Source organism: Oreochromis niloticus, linkage group LG13, assembly GCF_001858045.2.
Source record: "Oreochromis niloticus isolate F11D_XX linkage group LG13, O_niloticus_UMD_NMBU, whole genome shotgun sequence".
In the NCBI taxonomy this organism is placed as follows: Eukaryota; Metazoa; Chordata; class Actinopteri; order Cichliformes; family Cichlidae; genus Oreochromis; species Oreochromis niloticus.
This window is the reverse complement of record NC_031978.2, coordinates 14,221,122-14,237,805: the sequence shown is the minus strand read 5'-3', so window position 1 is coordinate 14,237,805 and position 16,684 is coordinate 14,221,122. Positions and strand designations below refer to the sequence as shown.

Here is a 16,684-nt window from a genome sequence, read left to right as displayed (position 1 = left end):
CCCTGCCAAATAGTTGCAATGATATCTAATGACATCAAATGAAAAAGAAATCTTTGCTGTCGACACATATGGTAATGGCAGAGAAGTAAAATGTAATTACAACATAATTAAATGGTTTCATCGCTGTAATTACATACCGTTTAATGTGCGGCTGTCATTACGACTGTACATGTCTGCATATAGTATGTGCAAACAGGCAAACTTGTTTAAACACAAATGCACAGGCACACACAAACACACCAACATATGCGCGCACACACTCACACACGCACCACTTCACACCAATGTTCGCATATTCACAGCAACCTTTTGCAAAAGCCAGCTTTGAGAGGCTAATCTGTGCCTCGGTCCTGTCTCTTGTCAAGTTCAAGAGGGTTAACAAATCTTTACCTCCAGAACAGCCCTCCTCTTCCCCCTTTCATGTCCACATTTGTTCGCTGTATGTCCAAAAATCTACAGAGGCCCGTCCCGACTCAGTTGGGATTGGTTTAGCTGAAGAGCTGGAGGCTTTTCAGTTGCTGGCATCTGTTGTTCCTCTTCCCAGAGCTGCTGGCAGTCAGTTAATGGCCATGCTTGGGACCCAGAGAGAGAGAACAGTGGCTGATTTCCCCATTGCCATCGCACCAATCCCGGCACACCACCAACTGCAGATGAGCCACCAGCAGCTAGAAACATTCAGGCTAATGCTCCGCTTCTCTGAGAGTTCGGGGCAGATGTTCCACACTTTTTGTGTTTTGTCACGTAACTTAACACTGTCAAGTTTGTCTTTTCATTTAGAGTGTTCGCAGATTTTTTCTGTTTTTTCGGTTTATCTAGTAAAAATAGCATCGTGATTAAAAGAACATTTGAAATCTTTATACCCCGTACGTTTTTACTAACCACAGCGATACCGACCGACCGACCTCCCCGGAGTTTAAAGTTTAATGACAAAATCAACAAGTTGTATTTTTTCTGCCTTTCGTTCCTATGACCAATACATGGTTAATTTTGACTCAGTGTGGATCATGCATCTTATTATTACAGGCACTGTGGGCTTACTGCTCTGCATCTGCATAATACTGAAGGAGGTTGCTACAGTTTAATCAGTATCTTGTTACTCTAGAGAGTAAGGCTGGATATGTTATCACTAAGGAGGAAGTTCAAATGAAGCTCGATAAATAAATTAATGCCTTGATGATTAGCTGTCACATAAGCAATTAAAATGACTTCAAATTATTCATTTTCAAACAGGTGCAGTGAAAGGAGGGTGTGATTGTTGTAGTAATTGTCAAAATCAAACAATTTGTTTTGATGAACCTTCCATATGCACCTCTTATGAAGAATTCAACGTGGTGTGCACAAAATAATTCAAAGGTATAGAATAACAGATTTCCATATAGTGTTTGCATCATGGTGTTTTTTAAATATATATATATATATATATATATATATATATATCTGTTGTTTCGGTCTTTCCTGGGCCTTTATTTTCTCTCCTCCCTCACGCTGCTGCTATAAATGTTCTGGGCTCTGAAAATCGCCACGACAAAACTGTGTATAAAACTCAATCACATTCTTTTAGCAAATTATTAATTGTGACTGTCATAGTCACAGCATCCTCCTGACAATCACACAACTGCCTCAGAAAAATACACTTGACAGCTCAGGACCCCAAATCCCACAATGAATTCGTCCTTGACACATCCTTAATGACGATCATCTTGATGATTGTAAATACATTATCATATCAGATCACGTCTGTGTTGCAATCATCACCTCCATTTCCTTTTAATTAAACAGCAAAGCTGACACCACATCTGTCAAAAAGGAAGTGAGACTTTTTTGAAATCGGTGTGAACTTCTCCTTTTTTCCTTATTCCTGTTCCACAGCAAACAATAGAGAGGGAAATAGCTTTGAAAATAACAAGCTCTATCAGTGCCTATCTCCTCCTTGCCCTCTCCGTCTTTCTTCCTTTACCCCTTTCTCCTCCCCCCCTCTTTCTCCCTCTCACACACTCTCACCCTTTCTCCCATCTCTTTTCTCTCCGTCTCTCCCTTTCTCCCACCACTTGAAAGGCAGGGTAATGAGACAGCTAGAGAGCAAAGGAAGGTGTCCGCGGAGCATCAGTTGTGCACGGAAGAAGTGAAAATTTACTGCAAATGAGACGATGCCAGTAAATTCATTTTTATTCAGATTACTGTCATCATACATTACGGCTTCCCTTGTAAACATTTGGCCTCGGTCTTTGTGATGAGGTGTCATTATTTGCCAGATTACGTTATTAAGCTATTAACACGTCAAGCACGGCGGGCAACAATACAGGGGCACGCTTAAACAAGCTGAAGAGAATGGAGGAGGTGTCACTGGCTTGACATATGAAGGCACTTAATAGCTACTGCTCTGAGGACAGACGAGAGAAATTAAATAGACAGCTTTCAGTGGAGAATGGAGAGCGCTATTCACAAGTACTCAGAGCTGACTGAACTGTCGTTACAGGGTGATTATTTACCAGGCCAGCAAATAAAATGCCGCAATTTAAGTCTATGGAAAACATATTTCCTTTCACATGTATGTTTATAGCACCTATTTACATGTTATTGGTGTCATTATTAAAAAGACGGCTGAGTTTGTTTGGAATTTGAAGGCCCAGGAATTCAGCTGTTGGCTTTTATTGCACTCTGAATGATGTGGTGCAATCTTTTAAAACGTAAAAAGAGGTTTTTTTCAATTAATTTTGTTAAAAAAATTAAGTTAACATGAAAACGGCGGTTTTAGGTTGTGCTGTTTAAAACTGTGCAACTGACGAAAAAGTTTCTCTTTGTGTGTGTTGTTGTGTTGAACTTTAATTTTTCATCAAATCTTCTCAAAAAAAATGTCAGCGTTATGAAATAAACAGAGGTCCCACTGGTGACATGAAGAGGCTGAACATGGACAGCCAAGTCAGCGGTTTTGAGTGGATAAATCCATGGTAACCTATTGAAATGGTTCAACCACAGCCAAAATCGGCTACGACAGCCGACGGAGCCAGAGCCCCCGTTCAGCCAGCACAGCAGCTTAGCAGTCTTAACAGAGAATCCACCACTTATCATCATCGGCATCCAGCGCCACAACACTCCACCATGAAGAGGCTTGAGTTAAGCCGGTTAAAATAACACGAGACAATACATCAACAACAGCTTCCTCTTCCCTTTTGATGCCTGCTTAATTTGAATGGTACAATGGGCTGAATCCTGTTCTGGTGCTCGACCAGAGGACCACAGAGCTCTGTCCATCTCTCCTTCACATCAGAGGCTGCTGGAGGAGCGGGGGGCCCCCTGATACTGTGTGGGGTTGGCTGATAAAGGCCTTATTTCAGGGTCTTCCAGTGAGGGGCTGGATTCTACTCCCCAGCAGGGACGGCATGGACCGTGCCGGTTAAGGGAGATGCTAGAAACTGCAGTTAGAGCTGAAACACTGAGAGGGGAGGGTGGGACGGAGAAAGTAAAAGGGGAAAGCAGGAGAAGAGATTGAGGGAAGAGGCTGAGTGAAAGAGAGAGGTGTTGACTGATAATAGATGCTACCAGGAGAGTTTGCCATGCATATGACACCTTTGAGCTATAAATTGGAGAGTTTAAAAGTTCAATCTTTTCACTTTCTCTTTTGTTTTGGGAGCCTATAAATGCGGCCTCATGGTATTTGACTTTTCTTGCAGGCGCTGACACATGACTGAGGTCCCATTACCTCCAACCCTGTTTGCTATTGAGGCAAACGATACCCATTGACCGGTACGGGCCCTGTGAAGCATTTTACCTTAGACTCATCCAGGACTTGACATGACCTTTGAACCTGAGGAGCACAGCTGTCAAATGTCTCTCCTGTCATTCCCTTTGGAGACCCACTGATTCTTCACAAGAAATGACACACACACACACACTCTGTTGCCATGAATCAACAACACACACACACACAATTTCACCACATTTCTTGCGTTGGACTAAGAAGCTCACATACATCAAGTAGAAAATCAAGATTAGGCATACAGTGCATATGGAGCAACATTAACCATTAAAAACATGTTAATGCTGCACTGAAATTCTAAATCTGAAAATACTGAGCATACATACATTCACTTTTTCTTAATTTTGCAAAATGCGCTGTAGTGGGACTTCATGAATATCTTCCATCATCTTAAACATGTACATGTAGTGGGAGGGGAAGACGTGTATCGGCTAATGAAAAGTGGGTGTGAAAGACTTCTAAAATTAGCAACAGCAAATACAAGTTTCTATTGCAAAAGAGGCGAAAGGAAAAACAATTTCTCAAACATGTCTTGCTCTAAAAATCTAAATTTGCATCATTGTGTTTTGTGTTTCCAACGCGGTTTGGAAACTGCCGAGAGTGTATTTATGCGAGTCACAGAGATATCCAAGCTTGTGAATTTACTGTGACAGGAGCACCACCAACTGGTCAAAACACGCCTCACCATTAAATACCTTACTACTCTCTCCTCTGATGTGCATTGAAAGATTAGTCACATGCATCCAGTTGCAACCTCTACATTTAAACAGTCTTGATTTATTCTTAGTGTGATCTGAAAAACAAGCAAGGTTTTTTTTTTTCTTCCACCTCAAAACCCCCTCGGAGAGGTTGACTTCACGGTATCCATCATCATGCATCTTTAATGACGTCAGGCCAGGAGCATGGGGTAAAATCACAGTAGTGGCCCGAGGCTAAAACCAGCTAAAATGAGGTTCCTCTTACCCCTTCCCACGCAGCGAGAGCTCCACATAGGCCGAGAGGGAGGGTACATCGCACCCATCGATCGCTGAGGCGGCTTGGCGGCTGGCGGCCACTCGGTGGGGTTGATGGATACATTTGTGCCGTAAAAACTCAGAGTTGAACGCGGTGGGCCTGAGCAACGAGCTGGGAGACAGAGGTGTGACAAACGATGGATGCCTTGATTTATGGGTGCTTCTGTGAAACTGAGAAAAGGACAATCTTCTTTCACCCAATTTGATTTAACTGTAAAGGGTCTTTGGGGACCCACGGCACAAAGCCTAAAAAGTAGAGAAACTTCTCTATATTCAAAACACATGTCAGAAACTGGAGCACTGTAGTAACACTAAGCTTTTATCCCAGCCTCCACCTTCCCCATTAGCTGTAATTCTATTAGTCACTGCAAATTCACAGACGAAAAAAACCCCTATATATTTTGACGTATATATATATATATATATGAATGTAGTTTTTCACATTATAGAGAAAACAAATAGACTAGAGCTCAACTCAATTACATATGGTAACCCTCAAACAAATAAGTCAAATATAGCTCAGGGCCAAAATGCATTTTATATCACAGAGAGCAAAACAAAAGAGCAAGCAATAAAAAGATCTCCCACATTTCACAGCGTACAGTATTTCTAAGCTATTTCCTGTAAAACTCTATGATAGTCTGAGTGTGGCTTGGAAACATCTTTCAGTTGCCGAGCCCCCAGCCTTGACCTCAGGGGTCAAAGTCAGTCAGGCTCTTCCTGTCTGTGGCTTTTCCCAGGATCCCCTGCCTGTCGGCATGTCAGCACCTCTCCTGTCTCCTCACCAACTCAGGATGTTGCTTTTGCCTTCCAAGAGTTTCCTGAAACCGGAGGAAAAAAAAAAGATCGGTTTCCATGCAGGGGTCACTTGATGTGAAAAAAGAAACGCCATTAAATACTGCTGTTTTGTATATTTGACTCAATTTTACAAACTCACTGCCCTTTGACTTGTGCCTATTTGTGGAAGTGAGGATGTGTTAGCCTGTGGGGAATGAAATGTGAATAGAAAGAAATGTTTTTATGAAGGGTAAACACAAGATCCACCTTCCCTATTTTCATATTTTTTTTCACACAGCAGCTTCTCATTCACCTTAGCTGCTTTTTCAACATGTAATATGCATTGCAAACGATTTTTTTTTATCTAGTGTGGAACAAGATGTCTTTAATGTTTAAGCATGAATCTAATGGAGACCATGCAAAAAACCTTCGCGATACTAGTCCTTATAATAATTAAGTGAACACTAAAACAGGGTCATGTTCTGATTAGAGGGCATGATGGACAATTAAGGGTGACGCTGCTAAAAAAGTGGACTGCTTTTGAGCAGAGGTGACTGGAAATGGGGCACATTATTAAATGGGATGTAGGTGCCTCTCTCTTTCTTTCTTTCTTTCTTTCTCCAGGTACTGAGAGGAGGAATGAGGGCTAAATGACAAGGTTGCACCCCCGGCAACAGACGTCCTGATTACTTTTTGTCTCAAGCTTCACAGCAGACCCAAATAAACCAAAGGCACTAAACCTATACACTCAATTAAAAGCCATGTTTATGATGCAGAAGTTAGCTATGCACACCTTTGTCTAAACTTTGATATTAAGTCTGTCATGGATGCTTAAAAATTCTTCTTAGCCCCTCCAGTATACCCGTAACTCTTATTCCCTTGTTGAGCAGCCCAAAGAGTATGTGTGTATAAATGGAAGGCCTGTCATTTCACATTCATTAAAAGTGAAGTTCCAAAATTAATAATGTAAAAATATGGGTTTTAATTAGTCTTCTATTCTGCCCAATGTACTTAAATTGGATCATCTGGTCCCCGATGCCCTTTCACTTAATAAAGAATTAGCCTGTGATGTTCTGAGCTTGACAGGTAGGATAAAGTGGAGAAAATCACTGCTGTTATATAAAGGATATATCCGTTTGTACGTAATTTGCAGCTTAGTCAATTTGACAGGGGGGAGGTTCCCAGCCATGGATCCCATGCAGGTTTCCATTTAATGCATTTCTATCATGTTATGGCGTGACCACACCAGCGCCTTGCATCGTTCAGTTCTGCCATATAATTAGTGACATTAATCCAATTTGATTGGATATCTGCCTCAGTCTGGTAAGAGTATTACTTCTGAGTAAAAGCTGTACCTACATGTAGAAGGTTACTGCTAAGTGTGATCAAGTGTGTTAAAGCTCTATTTAAAATTTTGAGTTTTCGTGTAGCATGCAAAAAAAAAAAAAAACAGCCTCATTTAATTATTTTTTATGATGCAGAAGCGAGAGAGTATGCATTTTATATACTGCAGCCATGCTTTGAACATGCAGAGATTAAAAAAAAGGGAAAAAAAAGCAGCTTCTCCTCATGATCGTCCAAAGCTTGAAGGTTGTTGTATCTTAAAGGTTAAACGGTAGAGGGGGGGGGTTAAAAGGAGGCTTCAGTTGAAAGCATATGGCATCCATGAGTGATCCTTTACATTCAGTGGTCATATACTGGTGTTTGTGTACGGGTGAGTGGGTGTTGTCGCGTTATTCTCAGGCAACAGACAGCCCTCACCCTCTCCTTTCCTCTCTCTCTCTTTCTTACTCTCTCTCTCTCACTCCCTTGCGCGGGACAGGCACAGCTGTCAGATCAAAATCAATCGCATTTTAAAGGACGTGCGAGCTAAATATTTCATTCTTGCCTTGGGAACCAATTAAGTGCTACATATGAAGTCAGAAGGACTGGTTGAGCCGGAGTCGTACTGGTGCGTACCAGCTGCTCCATTGCTTACACCAACCCCCCTTTACCCCATGCAAATGTGTCAGTGTGAACATTCGAGTTCAATTACCTAGTGATGTTTTAAAAATGCACCAAAGCCAGACTGGCAGTCCGGAATTGGAGGGGATCCACCCCAGGTATGTTGTTTATTTAGTTGTTGTCTGTTGTGCTGGCTGTAACCCATTTGCCCTGATTGCAGATGTAAAGGATAGCAGCGATAGGAGGGACCGAGGCCTTCAAAGTGCCATGTGTCAGAGAACACCTCACACCGGATGGCAGGGAGAACTGGCATCCATTCCTCAAACCTTAACCCCTGCCTCCAGCTCCCATTACACAGCATCAAGAATCTTAAAAATTAAGTTCTTTCCGAACTTAAGCTAAGTGAACGTTTCCTCTACGTGCCCTTTATATTTTTTTCTCATGCTCATTTTAGTCCTTTTTATTTGCTCTTTTGTCCACTTCTCCATTTCTTCTTCACTTTATTCCCTGGGCATGATAAATCACGGTCTATTTATTCCTGCTGAAGTTGGAACAACGTATCATGTCCTTCCAGAGCATCTGCTTTGTCAATTTAAAGGACAAGTAAAAAACATTTTTTTAATTTAACTAAAAGTTTGTACTAAGACTGGAGCATGGTAGGGGTGAAACAGATTAGAGAGCAAAGAAAGAAAAAAATAAGTCACACTAGGAAGGTTAAAGTGTGTATATGTGAGGGAGGGGGGGAGCTGAAGGCACGTACAGAATGTGACTGAAAACGAAAGAGCTGGTTGTCTAAGTGGAAAAGAGGATATCTGAGAGAGCTAAGAGAAAAAGTGAGAGGAAAAACAAAAGCAGAGAGTAGAACAGGGAAATACAGAGAATGAGGTAAAGTGAGAGACAGTGCAAAAAGGAAACAGTGTGAAAGAGAGAGTGGGAGAGAGGAAAAGTGGTAGAGAAAGAGAAAGAGAGACAGGGAGGGAGTATGATTGATAACGGTGCTGACAGAACCCCTCTGGCCATGCTCTCTGTGGCAGTTTGGGGAGACAGGGCCTCCCCGCGTGAGACCGAGCTGCCCCTCGCCACTGTCCCAGCACACACTCCACATCTGGTGGGATCGCCCACGCTAGGTCAGGGGTCACGGCACCATGGGGCTACTTTCGGACTCACATCCCCAGAATGCTTGGAGAAAAACACAAGGCCTGTCGGGTCCCTGCAATAATCAGCATTTTGAAAGTACAAGCATGAGCCTAATCAGTCCTCAGGAATATCTTGGCTTTGCACTGACCTGAGGAAAAGGTAGAAGGAAAAACAACGAGAGAAAAAAATGATTATTTTTTTTGTAGCTAAATCATGATGACATCGTGTATCACAAAAACAAAAGCACAGTTGAAGGTAAGCAGAGATTAATGTGCTGATGTGCAGTGTGGGTCCTGCGTGTGTGTGCATGTGTGCGCTCACATTGAGTATGTGTGTGCATTACTGCCCGTGTGCAAGGAGAAAACACTGATGAATTAGAGATAAATAATGAAGTAGCTCAGGGACTGATTTGTGATAGCAAGTGGGCCCATCAACAGAGAACACTAATACTTTTGAATGCTATGCCGTTTGATGTTGATCAAGTTCAACTCGGCTGACAGGGCTGAGAAGACTGTGGGGAGCACAGGGACCATACTAGAGAACCTACTCAGACAGGTGAAAGAGGAGAGGGACAATACCACTCAGACACACTCACGTACGCTGCTACTCACACATACAAACACACACCCGATGACTCACACACATACACGAATACAGAGAAACCCTTATCCAGTGTACAGTTATTTAAGCATTTTAAACAGGAAAAGGTCAGCATGTCATTTGTGTACTAAAAGTTAATTTCTTCCTCTGCAGAGGTTTTTTTTTTGTTAATTAACTTTGTTAAATTCTTAAAAAAAAAAAAAAACAAGCTCAAATTAAATGGCATAGTCCCCTATCATTTTCTGTCCATAGACATTCATGACATGCCACTGTTCCTCCATCGCTTGGGGCATGGGTCATTTTGAAAGTGTCACCATTTAACCAGGGGGAGGGCTGGGTCTCCATACCTCCAGCATTAGCCCATGTGGGCAGAGTTCGGATGTGTGGAGAGCGTGGCCTCATTATGAAGGAGATAAAGACCGTTAAGGCTGTTTGGTCTTGGGCCGGCTCCAGCCCCTATGGTGAAACACACCTGCTCCCCTCTTTAAAAAGCCCTGCTCCAGTTTAGCTCTTGGCCACGGACGAGTAATGACCTATCCAGGGGGCCGTAACGCCCGCTTCGTTTAGCCTGTCGTTAAGACCCAGAGTCAGCAGCATACTGCGGCACAGTACCGTGCCAAAACTCAGTACAGGGTGTCCTTGCCAAAGATCTAACATCAAGCCTACTCTGTTAGAATATGGATAACTAACTAGCTAACCACATTAATGAAATGGCAGAATAAATTTGGCAGCATTACGCTCCACTTGAAGAATTTCTTTTAGACATATTGTCAGATGGGTTTGATACTTTGATAATTCAACTGAATCATCAACATGAATATAAATCAAAAAAGAGGCCCTTGTATCTCAGCCAATAGGAACACACTCAAGAATACAGTATCCACTTAGTAATTAGAGAACATAAAGTTGCAGCTTGACACTGCTTGGTTTCCCATTGTTGTCCTGTCTTTGTTGTTACGCACACGCGGGCTCTCACAGACATGCACAATCGCACTCACTGAATGGCACATGAATGCATAGACATGCCTGAGCAGAACACGCGCGCGTGCGCACGCACACAAACACAGACACGCGCACGCATGCATGTGCTTTTACACACACAAATGCACTCACACACATATAAAGATTTCCCAGTTTCCCAGTTATGTTTTCATCAAAGCTTTTCTTTGGCACTACAGAGCAGCGTCAGTATGGTAATGTGTTGTGCTGCCTGGAAAGCTGTCAAAAAGCTCCCACCTTGGATGAGAGACCACGGTAATTCAACTGGGCTCCTGTCTTCTGTGTGTTCAGGTCTCCTCATTATTCCGCTTTGCGGGGTAATGGCGTCTTGCACTGTTTTATCTGTCAGCTCACAGCAAACTATAGTTTTTTAGCCCTGTATATTAGATGCTAACATCAAAGGCAGCTGTCTTGACACAGGAGAGAAAGAAAAAAATTGTTGCGTAAAAAAAATGGAAACACTCCCGGTAGGCGAAAATTGAATCTCTTTACGTCTAGGGTGATGTGTGTATTGAGAATAGATTTGCTGGTTGGCGTCTATGTGTTTGTTCTCAAGTAAACAGCAAGGCTTGTTTGGGTGTAACTGTCAGGTATATGCGTGTGCCCCGTGTGAAAATGGGTTTGTTGGCAAAGTGGGAGTTAGGAAAAAACAGCAACACAAATTCACTCTAGCTGTCTGATCAATGGGGATTTAAGTTACCAGTGACAACTGCACAGCAGATGTCAAGAGACACAGACCCTTCGCATAGCGTAGCAATGCTAGCCGCATATTCTATCCGCAGGTTTTGTGACTTGTCTCTTTTTACCCAGCTGAACGCCTCTGAAAAGTGATTTGTACAGGCACTGGTTTGATCATCAGAGCAAGTTTCAAGAAAAGTGTGCCTCCAAAACTATAGTCTGGCACCATCCTGTTATCCCCCTCCTCTGCACTCACCTCTATTTGGGCATGTGGGGCTTTTGCCCCCTTGGGTGGTGGCAGACTTGTATACAGTATGTGTGTTTATTGCAAGTGTGTGTAACATGAGGTAAGTTTATAGGAATAGATGAATGTGTGTGCATGTCTGTGTGTGTGTGTGTGTGTGTGGTGGGGGTAGGGTTCTTCAGAAGACGCGGGTAGAGCAAATTAAAACTCACCGCAGGAAATGAGCGCCCTTGGCACTCCTCTTCCCAAGCAGCTGCACACACCCCAACCATCATCTGCCATTTTGACACATCCACGGGGCGTAGCAGGCAGCGACAAGGGTGGGGTGAGGTGGGGTTGGGGGAGGCCGAGGGGTGCCAGCGCGACACCCACGGCTGCAAGCATCGCCGGGCCGCAGCCTCCAGCCAAACAGGTGTGTGACATCATGCCGCTGGTTCCTCTTCGGGGGCCCGGGGAGCTGGCTGGGGGACTGGAGCAGAGAGGGGGGTGTGGGAGGAAACAAAGGGAGGTTAGGTCTCTACCTGACAAGCTCATTGATAACGTTTGGGACAAGAGCCCTGAAGTCGATGGCAAATTGCCTCTAATGTCTCCCGGAGATCACGGGCCAAAGTCAGGTGCTGGGCGCTAAATGGGCTCATTAGTTATGATTTTTTTCTTTCTTTTTTGGACTTTGCAAGGAGTTTTACACACACGTACACACACACATACATGCACACGCACACACATCAGAGATAGTTGAAGCCAGAGGGCTTTTGCAAACTTGGGACGTCATCATAACTCAAGACAGGGTTATAGCTGAGCCCAAGTGTTGAGACCTTTTCCTCACAGCTTTTGTAGCACTTACACGAGACATTTTCGGTTTGGAGTTTGACTATATCAACAGCTGAGACACGCAGAGTTACACCTGGGGAATACACAAGTGAATTCAAAAATGATCTGAAATCAATCCCACACAGGAGGTGAACACTGTAATTTTTTTTTTCATCAAATTTGTAACCAGAACAAAACTTTACACAGAGATAAATGAAATCAGCACGTACCTATTTAGAATTCTCAGCATGTCTCCTGCATACACCCCTCTTCACACTTCAGTCGAATCCCCCAGCGACAGATCCTGTAACAGAGGAGAAGGAGGCTGTGAGTAGCCTGGGGGGTTCCTAAAGGCACCCGTCTGGGACCTGCTTCATAATCAGTGGACAGAGAGGATAGTGGTGGTACGGCTTCCCAGAGCCACTCTCTCCCCCTGGCTGCCCGGACTATGTTAAGCACCCCAGGGCTACCTGTTAAGGTGTTCCCCCTGGTCCAGTCTCTCTTCCTGGGCAAAAAAACTCACATGTAGGCTGCTGTCGTGAACACGATCTAAGGTCTGACTGCATGAAGGTGTTTTTGCGTGTACGTAAAGGTGCATTATGCATGTGTGACCAATGCGTCCACGTATACAGATACACAGCAGACACACACACACATTCCAAGTGTGCCTCTACACATCTTGTGTGTGATTTCTTGCGCTATTAAGAGGAGGTGTATTATTGTTAGTTGTCAAGGAGACATTGCAAGGGAGCTAGAATTACTCACCCACATGGACATAACTGCATGCCAAGAAATAGCCTGGACAATACAAGTCTCTCTGCAGACCTCTTTGGCCCTTATCAACAATAATAGTTGTAAAATGGCTCTAATTAGTCTGCAGTGAAGTTAAGTGCTGTAGTCCAATAACAAATGCTCTTCTCGATAATAAGATAAAAATGCATATTAAAAAAATATTAAAAAAGACAGCAGCTAAGAAATTACAAACCCTAAACTTAAAATTAAATCTGTGGCTGTTGGATTTTTATTTTTTTAGCTTCTTAAAAAAGTACATTATGACATGTTGTCTGGGATCTGTTTTATCTGTCTGGGTTTTTATTGTAGTTACTGTAGGTATATGTAACATTGGCTGTTTCTGTTTCCATAGTCAGGTAGAATATTCCCTTGACTATGCCTCAGGGTATCTCCTCCTTTCCGCTTTTCCACAGCAGACCTCAACATCACTGCTGTTGTAGATGCAGAAAACTGTGTAGTGGTAAGCAACCAGGGAGGCAGGTCTGGGGTTGCAGCCGTGGACTTTCTAATTCAGGCCCTGGCCAAGGGATCTGGGAGACATCGTCGATTTTAACAAACACACTGGCCATTTCCAAATCTGCCTTGTGTGCTCAGCCGTCCATGGTTCTCCAAGATATCTGGAGGAGAGGGAGGGTGGGCGTGAGGCTTCTGGGAGGAGGGGTGTACAAGGCGGAGAGAGCCAGGACTGTGCCGTCTCTCCAGTTTGGTTTGGTCCAAGCACAGAGCCAGCTGGCCTCATTAGGACTTGATGGGAGGCGGGCTGGCATGAGACGTGCACATGCATGCACACATCAACAAATGTAGTGTGAAGCGTGGCCTGATGCCCGTGAAAGACCCACACGAAAGTTTTTTTTTTCTCCCCCCCCCCATCTTTCTTTTTTTTTTTTATTGAGTGCACAGTGGCTTATGGGCAGAGAGAGTGCATGATGTGGGAAAACATGATCATTAGTTTATGTCTCTCTTTAAGGTGCTGTCTTTACCTGGCTCACCTGGGCGATCACAGTGCGCTTGAGTGCTTGTTTGAGAAAAGAGCGAACCATGAACAGGGGCGATGAGGGCTGGGTTGGATGGAGTGGAGTGGGTATAAAGGGACGAGAGAATATGATTCATGGTAGGGTGGGTTCATCACGAGAGACGGCCACTGACCTACAGTCTGAGGGCCATTGGACCGGAACCAAGGCCTTGTTCCGACAGAGCGAGTGTAGCGTGAGCTGTGACGGATGGCGCCGGTCTGTTTGAGAGCCCCTGAGCAGGTGTGTGTCTCGCTCACATCTGCAGGCAAGCACAGTGAACCGAGACCAAATGGCAGACGCATGGGGCCCATCGGGTACCTGTGCACTGAGACACACTAATGATTATGGATGCAGGCCTATTAACGGTCACATCTGTAAGGGAGAACAACAACCAGCGCACTGGGAGTGAGTCAGCAGTTTTAACTCCCCTCTGAAACATAGACATGCTGGTGTCAATGTTGGGATAAAAACTCAAGTCAAAATGCTGCCTTAGCCTGAGCTCAGGTACAGACCTTACCTCTGCTCGGGCTCTGCTGAAAATGAGGAGGCTCTCTGGCCTCCTTGAGAGAAGACTTCAGGAAGTTTACTTGTTGAACTTGAAAACTGACACATGCTGAAGGACACTGTAAGTAGCAAAAAAAAAAGGAAAGAAAGAAAAAAAAGGCTTCCTGTTACAACTCAACACTAAATTATCTAATGAATTCATCAACTTAAAAACAGCGTTAAATATTCATTCTAAGAGTATAGGTAATAAATTAAATATTACTCATTGACTCATTATTTAAAAATGCATAATATGATTTGCATAGTTTTATCCTGATAGGAAATAATAATGGGTAGTTGTCTTGTAGCGTCTTTCATGACGGATGAAGCTTGCGTCTTTTTGTTCCCTCATCATCCCTCTATCCTACTTGCTTCTCATTAAAGTTTTAACGGAGGCTGTTTTAATTGTCAATCCTTTGACAGGTTGATAAAAGCAACTTGACAATTAAGTTCATTGGCTCTGCTATGCATATTAATTAGGTCTTATTTGGGTTTCTATTGTTATTGGAAGGAGCACTCATGGTGTAGCAAAATGTCATCCATTAACTTCTCTCTTCTCAGAACTTAATGTAATTAAGCTTGCTATTGTATGACTACGAGAGGAGACTCTAGAGAGAGGAACTTTTAGTATTCATTGTATAAATGAGTAATGCCATTCCTGTGACACTGCAACAACGCTGTTTCCCCAAAAATCAGCCATTCACAACTTTATTATCTGTAACAAGTGCTGCCTGCTCTTGTTTGGTTAATGAACAAAGGGGGCTTGCTTTCATGTCGCTACATGTGTGTACGCACATGTGCGTGCGCTGCATGTGCGTGTGCGCTTGTGCGTCTGCACATGGGTTTGTTTATGCCTGTGCAAAGCAGGGATGAAGCGAGAGAGGGAGCGCGTGTCAGAGGGGAAAACGGGGCAGGACATAAAGGGTGCGGAGAGGCTCGGCATTGGGAGGGAGGGGAAAGAAAAATGAAGTAGCGCTGGGGCTCGAGGTGGGATGGGTGTGTTCTAGCAGATTACCCAGTGCACCTTGCTCAACTCTGCAGGCCCACACACTCACATCAAAGTGGTACCCCCTATCTGCCCGAGGCTTAGTCGGCCCCTGTCCACCCCCCGTGTCACTCCATACATCCTCGTGTTCGTGTTGAATAATTGACAGTTCTGTTTTACATGCTCAGCATTTGCCAGGACATGGAAGTGTGGCTCCAAACAGGGCATGACTCTGAGAGGTGCCGCGTGTTGGTTTGACTTCATTAGAATGTGCCCTACTAATGCTCTGCACGCACCCTGAGCTGAATACCATCAAGCATAATCCACAGAGGAATGTCTGTGGAATCAACAAGGTGGTTGCGGTAATAAAGATGCGTTTTTGCTGCGCTTTTATCGCAACTTAATTGTCCACATAGCTTAAAGAGTTTCCCCTTCCCACATGTGAGCAGACAGCAGGTTTCATTTCCAAGCCAGGTTTATGAAGGGAGCAGCACCTCCCTTCATTACAATGGGACTGTTTCAGCTCCTTCTTTGAAGATACTACGTACTGTCTGGTGTGCACTTACATTCGGAATCTGCTGAACTTGTTGGATGTCACTCAAGACTGCCAGAATGGCCGTGCATAGCAAAGGACAATGACTGCCATGGGTATCTGAAGGGGCTAGAGTGTTTGTGCCAGGGCGATCTCTGAAGTCAAATAAGCCATTATCAGTCTGTCAAGCCAGGTCTCATTTCAGGTCTCTTAATAACAGTTAGGCAGTTTGGTGAAGTCTCTATCAATGCCCCAGTAATTGCTTTTTACAACTACTGTAGAGAAATGAGACAAAGAACTGAAGCGATAAAGCATGGTTGCAACAGGGTGGTGAGATTATAATCTCTTCTTGTGTTTGAACTGAAATAAGTAAAACAAATCTTAAGGAATGCATGTGGTTCTGACTTTGGATCACACAGGTCTGTACGGAAACTTAAGTGTAACAGTAGGAGTGTAGTATGGTATAGCCTAGTACTCAAAGCAAAGAAGGGAAAGGCCTGGCTGTTCATTTGATAGTTTACCTTGACCCCTGAAGTGTGTCGCTCACACCCCGAGGGCTTGGGCTGGCAAAACCTTTCTCAGTCCCCCCTGGGAATGATAATCTCAACGTGGGCGTTTACCACGGACACCAGACACAACACCATTAGCCACAGCTCCGCTGCTGCTCATTAGGACCCCCCGATCGATATAGGCGGCCACAGAAATCGCCAGCGCTGCGGAACCAGCTATCACTCTTCAGAGTTATTATCGTAAACAGCTCTGGCCAAGATTTAGGGCAGTACCCCACTTTTGCTGCTTCTATTGAAAATAGAGGGTTGGGAGGACCATAACAGAGTGACCGAGACCTTTCTAAGGACATT

At 44.0% G+C, this 16,684-nt stretch overlaps 1 long non-coding RNA gene across 3 annotated transcripts; it reads right to left on the bottom strand.

The window, feature by feature from the left end:
• Window positions 1-5,298: 5,298 nt before the first annotated feature.
• On the bottom strand, window positions 5,299-16,477 carry LOC106098250 (uncharacterized). 3 transcript variants are annotated; one of them, XR_001224404.2, is made up of 5 exons: window positions 16,346-16,477; window positions 14,282-14,387; window positions 12,190-12,263; window positions 11,362-11,618; window positions 5,299-5,591 (listed from the first exon to the last, which is right to left on the bottom strand). It is a non-coding gene; the product is annotated as an uncharacterized LOC106098250 (long non-coding RNA). The 3 variants fall into 3 exon arrangements; XR_003213545.1 differs by lacking the exons at window positions 5,299-5,591; window positions 14,282-14,387 and adding an exon at window positions 8,669-8,776; XR_003213546.1 differs by lacking the exons at window positions 5,299-5,591; window positions 14,282-14,387; window positions 16,346-16,477 and adding exons at window positions 8,669-8,776; window positions 13,732-13,760.
• Between the last annotated feature and the right edge of the window lie 207 nt (window positions 16,478-16,684).